Below are 16,684 nucleotides of genomic sequence, written 5' to 3'. Positions count from 1 at the left end.
TATAAAAGCGCATGTATTCTCAGTCCCAAAAATATATATTGCAAAAGCATTTAAAAAGGGAGTAATGAAACTCACATTACTGTATTTTGTAGTAAAAATACATATGACGACATTGAACAAGTGTAGGGTTGGCCTCGGTTTCACGAACCTATATCAGTTTTATATATTAAAACACATAATAACAATTAACGAGTTTATATATTAATATTATTAGTATACTTCTTATATTACTAATTTGTATGTTATGTTATATTAATAAATAACCTAATTATATCTATTATATATATTTTAGATGTTTAGTATGTATATAACGGATTCTTATTAAAGTATTTTTAATTAGGTTATAATATATGTTATTTATTATAAATATTATATATTAGTGCTTGAAAATATTATATAACGTATTAGAATTAGTATTTATATATATATATGCTTTAATATATATATATATATATATATATATATATATATATATATATATATATAATATATATATATATATATATATATATATATATATATATATATATATACATATATATATGTATATATATTATTTGTAGCTTAATTATAATAACATTTTAGTAAACAAAATAGTATCTAATATTAATATAGATGTAAAGTATATTTTTATATAAATGTCATTTGTTTATTAAACTAATATTTATAATACTAATATAGTGATAATAATAATAATAATGAATATAGTATTAATAATTTTAATAATTCTATTAATACTAATGATAATAATAATAATGATCATAATTTTAATATTTAGTGTTAGTTTAATAATAATAATAATAATAATAATAATAATAATAATAATAATAATAATAATAATAATAATAATAATAATAATAATAATAATAATAATAATAATAATAATAATAATAATAATAATAATAATAATGAGTCTAAAATGATACTAATACTAATATTTACAAAAATAATAATAATTTGTATTATTTTCATAATACTATTATTAATAAACCTTTTCATCATAATGACAATAATATTAAAGTTTTAAAATTACTAGTAATATCGGGAGTAATACTCATACTCATAGTAATAATAATAATAGATATAATACTTTTAATTATGATAATAATAATAAGAGCAATTAGGATACTTATAATAATATTTATAATGTTAAATTGTATTATGTTCATAATAATGTTAATAATAATAATAATGATAATAATTATGATAGTAATACTACATATGTTAATATTAGTAATAATAACAATAATATTAAGTAATGATAATACTAATAATTTTGGAATGATAATACTAGTATCAAAAATGATAATATCATAAGTTATGTTAATGGTAATAATAATTAATAATAGTAACCTTTAGTAATACTTATAATACTTGTATCTATGATATTCATAATAATAATTACTATAATAATAATAATAATAGTAGTAGTAATAATAATAATAATAATAATAATAATAATAATAATAATAATAATAATAATAATAATAATAATAATAATAATAATAATAATAATAATAATAATATAATAATAATAATAATAATAATAATAATAATAATCATCATCATCATCATCATAATGATAACAATAATAATCATAATAATAAAAAATAATAATAATAACATTAAATTATACCTTAGTAGCATTAAAAAGAAATAGACTGCCCGAGACGGGACTCGAACCCAAGACCTCTCGTTCCCCAACCAAATGCCTAACCACTCCTCTGATTCTATTCCTTGTGATTCTAATACATAACATTTATCTATATAACCATATTTCTGTTTCTCTCTTCATCTTCTTCCTCTTAAAAACGAATTCGACTAAAATCAAGCATTAATCAAAACACAAGATTGGTTTTTAATCTTAAACGAACATAGATGATTTATTGAAGTGTTTGAAATTACTGGATACGAAAATAAATGAATATATATATATATATATATATATATATATATATATATATATATATATATATATATATATATATATATATATATATATATATATATATATATATATATATATGTTTTTGCTGTTCGTGAAAAAAGAAAATAAACTCCAAAATTGATTGTGAATTCAAGACCTTTTTGGTTAATATTTATAACATGAATTAAGTTTAAAAACGTCCCTAGAAAGTACCTGAATCCTCAATTGATCTGAAAACTCAAAAACAAATTCAAATTTTGCAAAGAACAACCCGTTTGACTTTTTTCATTTTAAAGTTTGACTCATAAATCAGAATCCAAATCAAGGAATTGGATTCTGAAACTTTACAAATAGTTTCAATACGCGTTTACTAACAATCTTGCAATATTACATTTTTAAAATCGTTTGAAATTGTGCTTTTTGGTGTTCTTGGTCAAAACAGAGATATTGAGCTATTTATAAAAAAAAATAAGCTTTTACAGATATAATAAATCACGAGCTGTTGTAAATTGATATTGAGGGTAGAAAGTCGATCTAGTTGTTGTTAATGTGTGAGTAATCGTTTGGTGTATATTTGAGAAAGGGTCGACATGCCATCTAAATCAGAAACAGAAGAAAGATAATAAAATAAAATAAAAAATATAACAGCAGATAAAGACTACTAACAAATTTTGTTGTATCTGATTGGATTAAGGTGTGAGGATTCGATTTTATAGACAGGAAAATAAAACCAACTGCAGATGATTATACGTAAATTGAATCTGATCTTGATTTTTATATATTTATGATAATTAATTAATAATTTTAATTATATTACAATTAATAATAATATTATTAATAATAATTATTATTATAATAATAATAATAATAATAAGAGTAATAACAATAATAATTCATAATAATAATAATTTTTAGTGTAATTGATAATAATTGTATTATTAATGATAACTAATAATGATAATAATAATATCAATAATAATAATAATAAATATATTAATAATAATAATAATAATAATAATAATAATAAATAGTAATGGTACTAAAAATGATAATGTTAATAAGTCTAATAATAATAATCATAATAAAAATGATATCGCTAATATTATAACTAATACTAGTAATAACACTACTTATAATAATATTAGGAATGATATCACTAATGATAATCAAAATAAATTGTATTACTTTTATAATAATGATTCTTAATGGTAAAGATAATATCTAATAATTATACTAATATTAATCATAACATCTAAAATTATAATTTTACTACTAGTTATAATAATATTAACCATGGTAACAATAATATTAATAATAATAATACAATAACAAATCAAATGTGTCAAATTGCATATTAAAATTTTAATAATGTCAATAGTACTGATATTAATAATAATAATAATAATAATAATAATAATGAATGTAATAACTATAATTAAACTTGTAATTACATTTAATATATTAATTTTTATAATTTACTACTTATGTAAGGCTTACTAATTACACAGTATATAATTGAATTATTACATATAATAATACTTATACATAGAATTCCTATATATTTATGTGTATAGATTTATTACAACATACATATTATATTAATTATGTGTAGGATTCATATATATATATTTGTATATTTTTATTTTAGTAGCATCTTAATGATTTTGTATATTACTCTACATATTTAATTCAAATGATTAAAATTAAATGATTAAATAGTATTATATTAATTCAACTTAATATATACACTTATATATATATATATATATATATATATATATATATATATATATATATATATATATATATATATATATATATATATATATATATATATATATATATATATATATATATATATATATATATATATATATATATTATTTACTTATTTATTTACACACAATTATTCCTGAATCGTCGGAAATAGTCAAAGGTCAAATGATTTCATGAGAACAGTTCAAAAACTTTGAGACTCAACATTACAGACTTTGTTTATTGTGTTGGAAACATATAAAGATTAAGTTTAAATTTGGTCAGAAATTTCCGGGTCGTCACAAAGCAAACACTTTTTTTCGTCTTTTGAAAAAACTTTGTTCACGAACATTATAGATGTGATGAAAATATGAACATTTAGTAGAGACACTTTGTGATAAATGTTTTTATTTTGGCGGGAAAACGCTCGAAGAAGTAATATATAACAATTATCGTGTTTTTCGAGCGTATATTGAAGTTTTAGCTATTGGGGTTTAGATATTAGGGTTTAGATATTATGTTTTATAGGGTTTAGATATTAGGGTTTAGAAATTTAGGGTTTAGGGTTTAGATTTAGGGTTTAGATTTAGGATTTAGATTGAGTTTTTAACACGAACGGTTTAGAGTTTAGGGTTTAGGGTTTAGGGTTTGGTGTTTTGGGTTTATGGAATAAACCCAAAACACCAAACCCTAAACCATATAAACCAAAAACACCAAACCCTAAACCATAAACTTTAAATCGGGCTAAATTTTATTTCACAAAACATAAAAAAAAACGTTCATATTCTTCACGAACAATATTATCTTGAATGTTATTTTTGTCGATCGTTTTCCCGCCTAAATAATAACATTCATCACGAAGTGTCTTTTCTAAATGTTCATATTTTCGTGTGATCTTGATGCCGGAAAAAAAATTTCAAAAAAAACGGAAAAAAAAAATTTGTTTCCCCCCGCTTCCCTCCGATTGGTTACTTCCCCATTGATCTTGCCCCTATATAAACGAATCAAAAACTCCTAGTTTTTTTTATTGAACATGGACACTCTAGCAAGGAACTAGAACACCATAAATGAAATATTACAATGACTTTAAAGTCAATCGAATTACAAACTCGTAGTTACATTTCCAGCTTAGTTAATCCGATTCAATTATAACAGTTTATATGATTATAGTTTAGTAAATTGGGAATTTACTCGGTTCTTTTGCTTTATTATTTTCAAATAGAACGATTAGAAAAAGCAGTGAATATGAATATTAATATAACTCTCATGTTAGGCATGAATTTATACATCGTTACTGATAAATGTTGGTTATACATGTTATTCTGTTTAATTCGTCAAAAGAAAGACTTAAAATTTATCTACATAAATAATTTCACCATTTTAACTTACATATATATAAATATAAGTATAATATGACTTTTTTTTATTGATATTGATATTTGATATGATAAAATAAAACAAACAAAGAAGTGTGCCTCTCCTATCAGCCAATGAATTGTAACTATATGGATTTCATTTGGCACGTGCATACACATGTCATCGCACACTTAATCAAGATATGCCATGCAAACACCACGTGTCCCCATTCTCACAAAACTCGAACACCTATACGCATTTCGTGCATACCCTCGTCCATTCTAGGCTAGTGCATTCTTGTTTTTATTTTTATTTTAATAGAAAAAGTGAAGTGATGTTACAGTACCTATAATTTAAATGACTTTAATTATGTTAATTGTAACATTTGTGTCAAAAATTTTATTTGGGGTATGGTTTTGTAATAGAGTTTGAATCTTATGTCTAACACATTTTGAAATGGATAGTGAAAGAGTTTATAATAGGCTCATGAAATATCTAGATTACACTATACATGTTTATATGTTTATTAAATAAAATAATTCGTTCTTCCGATCCGAAACGAAATGATAATAAAATATTGGCAAATAACTTAGATAAACTCATGCATTTACCCATTTCGTGTTATTGGTTTTCAAGAAGTTTGTTTGGAGTGAAACATAATTATATTTAAGTTAACTCATAACAATTATTCATTAATATTAATAAGCTTAGTGTTTTGACACGAATGACACGATTTATTTCGGCAAATGGAGTGCTCAAAACTTACGTAATCTCTTGAAGCTTCTCAAGTGTTTTGAATTAACATCGGGACTCAAGATAAATTACCGTAAGAGTACACTTTTCGGGCTAGGTGTTGATAAAGGTGAGGTTGAATCTATGGCCACTTCTTTCGGTTGCTTAATGGGGTCAATGCCATTCACCTACCTCGGTCTTTCGATTGGTGCGAATATGAAAAAGTTGATTAGTTGGAAACCGATAATTGACAAATTCGAAAAAAGACTCTCGGATTGGAAGTCGCGTTTGGTGTCTTTTGGTGGCCGCCTAACTCTTGTTAAATCCATGCTAAATAGTCTCCCGTTGTACTTTTTCTCACTCTTCCGTGCCCCGCGCCATGTGTGTTAAAAAAACTAGAAAGTGTGAGACGTTCCTTCTTTTGGGGCGGGTCGGGAAAAGAATCAAAGATTGCTTGGGTCAAATGGGATGAAGTTGTTTTGCCATATTGGGGGGGTGGGGGGGGGGGGGGGGTGTCTTATTTTGGGTTCTTTAAATAGCAAAAACTTGGCTTTGATCGGCAAGTGGTGGTGGAGGTTTAAAACCGAGCCCAACGCTTTGTGGATCAAAGTTATTTCGAGCATTTACGGGTCCTCGGGTGGGTTGGGTGAATTCGACACATTTTCTTGTTCTCATAATTATTCTACTTGGGTTAATATTATCAAGGCTGGAGGTCTTATTGATGCTACATGTGTTTCGTTTTCTAATTCCTTCTCAAGAGTGATAGGTGTAACGACCCGTCAAAATTGCTATTGACGCGGCACGTTAATCATTGATTCCACAGTGAGGTTTTGACCTCTATATGATACGTTTTAATAAAATATTGCATTCATTAAAATAAGTGACTTTCTAAACATAGAAAGTTATAAGCATGTGGGCGAGTGCTTAGGTATAAGCAAATCCCCAAAATACATAAGTTTTTATCATACCGGTTGACATCACAGTCCAATTATTTATTACACAACGCAGTTTTATTTCGAATGCAATAAACTTTATACAAAGCATGAGAGACTCCATGCAGGCAACAAGCACATCACAGCGGAAGCAGTCTAAGGACCTGAGAATAAAACATGCTAAAAGTCAACACGAATGTTGGTGAGTTATAGGTTTAATTGCTCGAGTCATAAATATATATAAAGATAGACCACAAGATTTCATCAAAAGTTTATCAATAGATTCTACGTAACAGAGCACCCTGGTAACTAAACTTTAACGTTATAATCATAATTACCCCATTTGTTTTAATACACGCAAACCAACGTGTCATAAACTCAAATAACATACGTCCGTTAAAAGGCTAGCGCTCTAGCTCGGACGGGGATGTCAAGCCCTATGGATCCATATACAATTATTCGCGCCCACCAGTCCATATCATATGTACTGGCAGCTACTAGTTACCAAAGCTAAGGGATTTTCAGTTTAACTCAGTGTAGAATTTAGTATGTACTTGTGTCTTATTGCGTTTAAAATAAATTGCATGTATTCTCAGTCCAAAAATATTTAAAGTATTTAAAAAGATATCTATAAACTCATGGTCCAATATTGAGATTCAATATTGTAGGCAAATTGTGTAGACGTAATGATGGTAGATGACAGTATGATTGGCCTTGGATTCAAGAACAATACCCCGAACAATACCCAATATTTTCTTAGCTTAAAACGGTTTGAAACCCGAATTAAAACACCCTCGTATATACTTTATTATTATTAAACTTAAATTAAAATTATAATTATAATTATAAATTTAAATTTAAATTACAGAAGAAAATAAAGTGTGAAATATTTCGTCGAACAAACTGGCCTTTTATAGGCACATTTCCTGAATTTGGTCCCCATGCGATCGCATGGGTTTTCAGTGCTTTTGCCATGCGATCGCATGGCTAGGCTGGACAGCTTATTTCTGCTTTGTTTTCTAGTTCGTCGACATCAAATAATGTTTACTGTAGCAAATAGTGCGTACTGTAGCAAATAGTGTTTTCACTGTAGCACTGTAGCAAAGTCGTTTTCACTGTAGCAAATAGTGTTTTGATGTAGCAAAGTCGTTTTTACTGTAGCAAATAGTGTTTTACTGTAGCAAAGTCGTTTTTACTTGTACATCTTATAATATATATATACATACATATAATTGTTCGTGAATCGCCGAGAGTAGTCAAAGGTAATTGAATATATGAAACAGTTCTAAAATTTTGAGACTCAATCTAACAGACTTTGTTTAACGTGACAAAATAATAAATCGTATAGAGAATTGGTTTAAATAAGTCGAAATTTTTCGGGTTATCACAGTACCTCCCCGTTAAAGAAAATTTCGTCCCGAAATTTTGAGTAGTACCTGTTTTATGAGCGATATCAGTGAAAAAATGTGGATACTTTTGCTTCATTTGATCCTCACGTTCCCAAGTAAACTCGGGTTCTCGTCTAGCGTTCCAACGAACCCTAACTATCGGTATTTTGCTTTGTTTTAATTGTTTGACCTCACGGTCCATGATTTCAACAGGTTCTTCGATAAAATGGAGTTTATCATTGATTCGTTTTTCGTCAAGAGGAATTACGACATCCTCTTCAGCTAAACATTTTTTTAAATTTGACACGTGAAATGTGTCATGAACACTACTAAGTTCTTGCGGTAGCTTTAATCGATAAGCAACTGCTCCAATTCTTTCGGTGATTTCAAAGGGTCCTACGTACCTAGGACTTAGCTTTCCTCGTTTACCGAATCGTACAACGCCTTTCCAGGGTGACACTTTCAACATGACTTTGTCGCCCACTTGAAATTCTAGCGGTTTTCTTCTTACATCAGCATAACTCTTTTGGCGACTCATGGCCGTTTTCAATCGCTGTTGTATTTGAATGATCTTTTCGGTGGTTTCATTAATAATTTCTGGTCCAGTAAGTTGTATTTCTCCTACTTCACTCCAACAGATAGGAGATCTGCACTTTCTACCGTAAAGTGCTTCAAATGGCGTTGTGTTGATGCTCGTATGATAGCTGTTATTGTATGAAAATTCTGCCAATGGTAAGTGTCGATCCCAACCGGTTCCAAAGTCAATCACACGTGCCCGTAACATGTCTTCTAATGTTTGTATAGTTCTTTCACTTTGACCATCTGTCTGTGGGTGATAAGCGGTGCTCATATCTAATCGAGTTCCCAATGCTTTTTGTAATGACTGCCAGAAACGTGATGTGAATCGGGTGTCGCGATCAGATATGATGGAGATAGGTACAACATACATGTTTAGAAACTACTTCCTTCAAATATAGGCGTGCTAATCTCTCCATACTGTCTGTCTCCTTTATTGGTAGGAAGTGAGCTGATTTAGTTAGACAGTCAACTATCACCCAAATAGTATCATGACTACTTGCAGTCCTTGGCAATTTCGTAATGAAATCCATGGTTATTCTTTTCCATTTCCACTGCGGAATTTCTGGTTGTTGCAGTAATCCTGACGGCTTTTGGTGCTCAGCTTTGACCTTCGCACATGTCAAACATTTGCTTACATAAGTAGCAATTTCTATCTTCATATTAGGCCACCAATAGAACTTCTTGATATCGTGGTACATTTTCCCGTTTCCTGGGTGAATTGAGTACCTCGTTTTATGTGCTTCATCTAGTACTAGTTGCCTTAGGTTACCATGTTTTGGTACCCATATCCTACCAGCAAAATACATGGTTCCATCGGCTTTTACTTCAAGTTGTTTTTCTAACCCTTTGCTCATTTCGCCTTTTTTGGTTTCTGCTTTTAAAGCCTCTAACTGTGCTGCTTGAATTTGCTTTGTGAAATTAGTGCGAATTGTAATGTTCAAAGCTCGGACCCTAAGAGGTTTACTCTTTCTTTCTGACTTAGGGCATCAGCTACAACATTAGCCTTTCCGGGGTGGTAACGGATTTCACAATCGTAATCGTTTAACAACTCTACCCAGCGACGTTGTCTCATATTGAGTTGTTTTTGATCAAAAATATGCTGAAGACTCTTATGGTCGGTGTACACTGTACACTTGGTGCCATATAGATAGTGTCTCCATATTTTGAGTGCAAAAACTACTGCTCCAAGTTCTAAATCGTGCATCGTATAGTTCTTTTCATGAATTTTTAGTTGTCGTGAGGCATATGCGATAACTTTTGTGCATTGCATTAATACACATCCTAAACCTTGGCGCGAAGCATCACAATAGATCACGAAATCATCATTTCCTTCCGGTAATGACAAAATGGGTGCAGACGTTAACTTCTTCTTTAATAACTGGAATGAGGATTCTTGTTCCGTGGACCAATCATACTTCTTTCCTTTTTGTGTCAATGCAGTTAAGGGTTTGGCGATTTTAGAGAAATCTTGAATGAATCTTCGGTAGTAACCAGCAAGACCTAAGAATTGGCGAATTTGTGTTGGAGTCTTTGGTGTTTCCCATTTACTAATGGCTTCGATCTTGGCAGGGTCACTTTAATTCCATGTTTACTGACAACATGGCCCAAAAACTGTACTTCTTGTAACCAGAAATCACACTTTGAAAATTTTGCGTACAATTCTTCTTTCTTAAGTATCTCTAGTACCAGTCTTAAGTGTTGCTAATGTTCTTCTATGTTCTTCGAGTAAATCAATATGTCGTCGATAAAAATAATGACAAATTTGTCTAAATATGGTCTACAGATGCGATTCATTAGATCCATGAATACTGCTGGAGCATTAGTCAATCCAAAAGGCATGACTAGAAACTTATAGTGACCGTAACGGGTTCTGAACGCGGTTTTAGGAACATCTTCTTCCTTCACTCTCAGCTGATGATATCCGGAGCGTAGATCAATCTTAGAATAAATACTTGATCCTTGCAATTGATCAAACAAATCATCAATCCTCGATAATGGGTACCGATTCTTGATCATTAATTTGTTTAATTCTCAGTAATCTATGCACATTCTCATAGATCCATCCTTCTTCTTGACGAACAGAATAGGAGTACCCCAAGGTGAAAAACTGGGACGAATAAATCCACGGTCCGATAATTCTTGCAACTGGTCTTGTAATTCTTGCATTTCTGAAGGTGCAAGTCTATATGGGGATCGGGCTACAGGTGCAACTCCTGGTACGAGATCAATCTGGAATTCTACACATCTGTGTGGAGGTAGCCCCGGTAATTCTTCTGGAAATACTCTGGGATATTGTCTTACAATCGGCATGTCATCAATGCTTCTTTCGTCAGTATCGATCTTCTTTACGTGTGCCAGAATAGGATAACAACCTTTTCTTATAAGTTTCTGGACCTTCATACAGCTGATAAGGTTCAGCTTCGAGTTGCTCTTCTCCCCATAAATCATTAATGACGTTTCATCCTTTCGAGGGATGCGGATCGCTTTCTCAGCGCAAACAACTTCCGCTCTTGTTTTGGACATCCAGTCCATGCCAACGATTACGTCAAAACTTCCTAATTCTACGGGTATCAAATCGATTTTGAAGGTTTCACCAGCGAGATTTATTTCACAACTATGGCAAATTTTATCGGCTTTTATCAGTTTACCATTAGCTAATTCAATAGTATATTTATTGTCTAGAGACAATGATGCACATTTTAGTTTAGAACTAAAGTCTTTACACATATAACTTCTATCAGCACCCGTATCAAACATAATAGAAGCTAGTTGATTATTAACGGTAAACGTACCTGTGACAAGATTAGGATCCTCACGTGATTCACTGGCACTAACATCAAATGCCCTCCCACGTGCGGGTTCTTTGTTCTTCTCCTTATCAGGGCATTGATTTATAAAGTGACCAGGCTTCCCGCATCGAAAACATTTATTGACATCGGTCAGTTTTGTCTTTACTTCAGAAACGGTGGCATAACAATCTTTCGCCACATGTCCTTTCTTGTTGCACTTATCACAGACCACTTGGCACTGTAGCAAAGTCGTTTTCACTGTAGCAAATAGTGTTTTACTGTAGCAAATAGTGTTTTACTGTAGCAAATAGTGTTTTACTATAGGAAAGTCGTTTTTACTTGTACATCTTATAATATATATATATATACATACATATAATTGTTCGTGAATCGTCGAGAGTAGTCAAAGGTAATTGAATATATGAAACAGTTCTAAAATTTTGAGACTCAATCTAACAGACTTTGTTTAACGTGACAAAATAATAAATCATATAGAGAATTGGTTTAAATAAGTTGAAATTTTTCGGGTCATCACAATAGGTGACGGTACAAGCATCTCCTTTTGGCATGATTCGTGGGTGAAAAAAGAACCACTCAAAGATTGTTTTAGAAGATTATTTCGGCTGAAATCAAGGACTAACGCGACTGTGAAGGATCGACTTAAAGGGAATGATGGGGGCTGCCCAGGTGCGTGGGAATGGCTGCGGGTACCTACTGGCCGTACACAAAATGAGCTGTGCGAACTCAACAAGGTGATTTCAAAGACATCCCTCGCGCCAAACAAATCTGATACTTGGCGTTGGGATTACTCGAATAATGGGAAGTTCACGACAAAGAAATTAGCTTACTTAATTGATGCGAAGACATTGTGTTCAAGACCGAATGTGATGGAGACTTTGCGTAATAACCTAATTCCTAAAAAAAGTCGAGGTATTTGTGTGGAGAGCGAGAAAAAAGCGACTACCATCGTTAATCGAGCTAGACAAGTGGGGTATCTGTAGCGACCTGACAAAATCATCATTGACGGCGCCCTTAGGTCCCGTTATGTGGTTATAAGTCTTTAAAAGGACGTTTGACCAAAATATGTCGCATTCATTTCAAATGTAAAGATGTTTCAAGTTTACAAAAGTAGTTCAACGAGTAGTTACATTACAACGTTTAATGTACAAATGAAACCTATGCGACACGATTTAAAAGTAAGTCAAAAGATGCTCCATGTATGTATGTATACTCGACATTCAAGCAAGTACCAAAAACAGTGAGCAGAATCATGTAACACCTATTGTTCAAGGACCTGAGAAAAACATAGAAAATCTGTCAACGAAAAACATTAGTGAAATCATAGGTGTATTAGTAAACGTATGTATTTGAACCACAAGATTTAGTATAAGTTGATTATCCAAATCGTTTGCATTCCAAAGATGTTGTTTGTATCACGAGTGTGACGACCCGGAAATTTTCGACCAAATTTAAACTTATTCTTTATACGATTTCGACACGATAAGCAAAGTCAATAATGTTGAGACTCAAAATTTGTGAACTGTTTTACATGAAACCATTTGACCTTTGACTATTCCCGACGATTCACGAAAAATTGTTTGTAAATATATATATAAATGTATATATAAATATAAATATATATATAATATTATGAAATAATAAAATACACTTTAATCAATTTAAATTAAGTGAAAAATAAAATACTGAATAACTAAGTTACTATTAAAATGAATATATATATAAAAATTCTAAACATAAGTAATGTTATATATTGTAAACTATACATATTTAATATTTAATACAAGTTATTATATAATATATAATTAGTAAATATGTTCAAAGTTATAAATTGTAATACATTAAACTTAATTACAAGTTTGAATATAACTGTTATATTAATATTAATTACTTTCATTATTAATATTAATAATGGTATTAATATTTGTATTACTAACATTATTATTTCTAATATGAAATATATATATATATATATATATATATATATATATATATATATATATATATATATATATATATATATATATATATATATATATATATATATATATATATATGAAATTGAATAAAAATATCTTGTTATATCCTTTATGTTACTTGCATTAATATTATATATTACCTTGAACATTAAAAATCATTATTTTGTTAATAATATGATCATTTTCATTTTTTATAGTTATTATCATAATTATTATTATTATTAATATCAGTGTTATTAATATTATTATCTATATCCTCATTTCTATTTTTATTATTATTATTTGATTATTAATGTTATTATTATTATTAATTCCTATTATTATAATTATCTGTATTTTTTTTATTCTATTAATATATTTATTTTTATTAATATATTTATTTATATTTACTAATTATTAAAATTAAACTTTAATTAGGAATGATATTACAGAATCAAATTTTCTCTTTAAGGTCACGATCGAACTGTTTTAATCCTTTGTTTCTATCCCTAATTTGTTACAAGTCTTAATCTAATCCAATTCATAAAATTCTATTTCCATTAGATAAGGTTAAAATCTGTTACAAGTCGTACTACACTTTTATTTATTTTATTTAATTTCTCTGTTTTCTGATTTAAAATGGCTGACGACTACCATTACCATATAAAATCATGTTGAATCAATTATAGGTAATACAATAAACAACTTCACATCCTCACTATCAATTACCATCTAGATCAGTCTTTTTTTTGCGAATTTAATTAAAAAAAAATGAAGAACAGCATGTTATCTGCTCTGTTCTTATTTCAATTATTAAAAAGATCGATTACAAACTGATTTCCAAAATCTATAAATGCAAAAGTGTTAGTAATCCTTTACTAAAACTATATACAAATTTAGAGATTTCAATTCTTCGTATTCATCACGAATTTTTGAGTCAAAGTTATATTCCAAAAAGTCAAACGGATTGATCTTGATAAAATTTGTGTTCGTGGTTATGTTTCCAGTCAAATTGATAAGTCAGAAAGTTTTTAGGAACAATTTTAAACCATTTTCATTCAAGAAACGTAGTCTGAAACATTCTAAATTTTCAATTTTGATTTTGAGTTCTTGAAGTATTTAACGGACCTGTAAATAAAAATTTATGTTCTTTATTCTGTTTAAATTAATTAAAGAGTATAACAAAAGTCTTTTATATGTCAATTAGAAAGATTTAAAAAAAAACGATTTAAGGAGTTATTGAATATCATAATTTCCCTGTTGAATTGAAACGAAGAAGAAGAAAAATAGGGAAAAAAAATTACGGGTTTTATAAAAATTGAATTCTATAATAAACTAGAAAAAACACCACAGATCAGCTGGTTAAGGGGTGTTTGGTATGAATGAAAGGTCACGGGTTCGAGCCCTGCAGTGGGCTATTTTTTTGGAATTCGTTTTTAAAGAGGTAGTTTCAATTTCAAAAATCTTTTATTATTATTATTATTATTATTATTATTATTATTATTATTATTATTATTATTATTATTATTATTATTATTATTATTATTATTATTATTATTATTATTATTATTATTATTGTTACCATGATTGTTATTATTGTTGTTATTATTATTGTTATTATAAGAATTATAATAATAGTTATAAGTATTATAACAATTACTATTATTATTATAAGTATTATTAATGTTATTGTTATTATTAATTTACCATTTTAGTATTATTATTATTTTTATGAATATGATTATTATTATTATTATAACTATTATCAAAATAATACAATTTATTATTATTAGCATTAATATCCTTTTTAGTACCATTATTATTATTAACGAAAGTATTATTAATATGATTATCATTATTAGTATTGTAATATTAAAAATTATTATCATTTTTACAAAAATTGTTATTTTGTTATCACTACAACGATATATTATTATTATTATTATTATTATTATTATTATTATTATTATTATTATTATTATTATTATTATTATTATTATTATTATTATCATCATCATCATTAATATTATTAATACTATGATTCTTATTATAATTATTATTATTATTATTAATGCTATTATTATCATTATAATTAAATACAACTTTTACTTACTATTATTAATAGTATATGTTATTATGTATATAGAAATAGACTTATAAGTAATATTACACATATGTATGAATTAATTATATTAACAATCTTTATATAACTATTCATATATAACGAATTAGGAAATTTTTAAAATTTATATATGACTATATAAATCATAACTATTTTTTAATATATATATAAATTAAATATATAATATATAAAGTTATAATAATATGAAATTGTTCGATTACGAGTAAATGTTTTCATATATATACGAATGATATAGGTTCGTGAATCCGAGGCTAACCCTACACTTGTTCAATGTCGTCATATGTATTTTTACGACAAAATACATTATCGTGAGTTCATTTGATTCCTTTTTACTCTTTACATTTTTGGGACTGAGAATATATGCGCTGTTTTTACAACTGCTTTATTAAATGCTTTTGAGATATATTTTGAACTGCGAATGCATGAAATTCTTTTATAAATGTTTGACGAGATAGACACAAGTACTTAAAAACATTATACGAATGAGTTATTATGAGTACACCGGATATCACCCCTTTTAGTCTGGTAATCCGAGAATTTAGAAACCGAGCTCCAAATTAACGCGAATCCTAAATATAGATCTATGGGCATTAACAAGCCCCAGTCAGAGAATTTGAACTGCTTTAGTACTTCGAAATAGGTATACAACCGCCAGCTTTAAAAGATATGATCTGTTTGTGAGGTGTACACAACCATCATATTTAAAAGAGTGGCCTGATTGTATACTTTTTGCATGACCGTGCGGAATGTCGGTATGCTGGGACTATTCTATATGCATTTTGTTAAAGTCAATTACCAGGTGTTTGTAGTTCATATGAATGACTTTTATCTCTATGCCGTGCGAAATTCCTGATATGAGATTATGTTTATGAAAGATATTAAAAATCGCGAGGCAACCTACGGGGGAGAAAATGATACGAACCTACTCTGCTAAGCATTATGAAATATGATTTCGTACACGAGATAGGTATACTGTATTTAAATCTTGTGGTCTATTAAAATGATGAATTTTATTGTTTACGATAAACCTATGAACTCACCAACCTTTTGGTTGACACTTGAAAGCATGTTTATTCTCAGGTATGAAAGAAATCTTCCGCTGTGCAT

Source organism: Rutidosis leptorrhynchoides, chromosome 11 (genome assembly GCF_046630445.1).
Source record: "Rutidosis leptorrhynchoides isolate AG116_Rl617_1_P2 chromosome 11, CSIRO_AGI_Rlap_v1, whole genome shotgun sequence".
Lineage (NCBI taxonomy): Eukaryota > Viridiplantae > Streptophyta > Magnoliopsida > Asterales > Asteraceae > Rutidosis > Rutidosis leptorrhynchoides.
Note: the sequence above shows the minus strand (reverse complement) of the source record.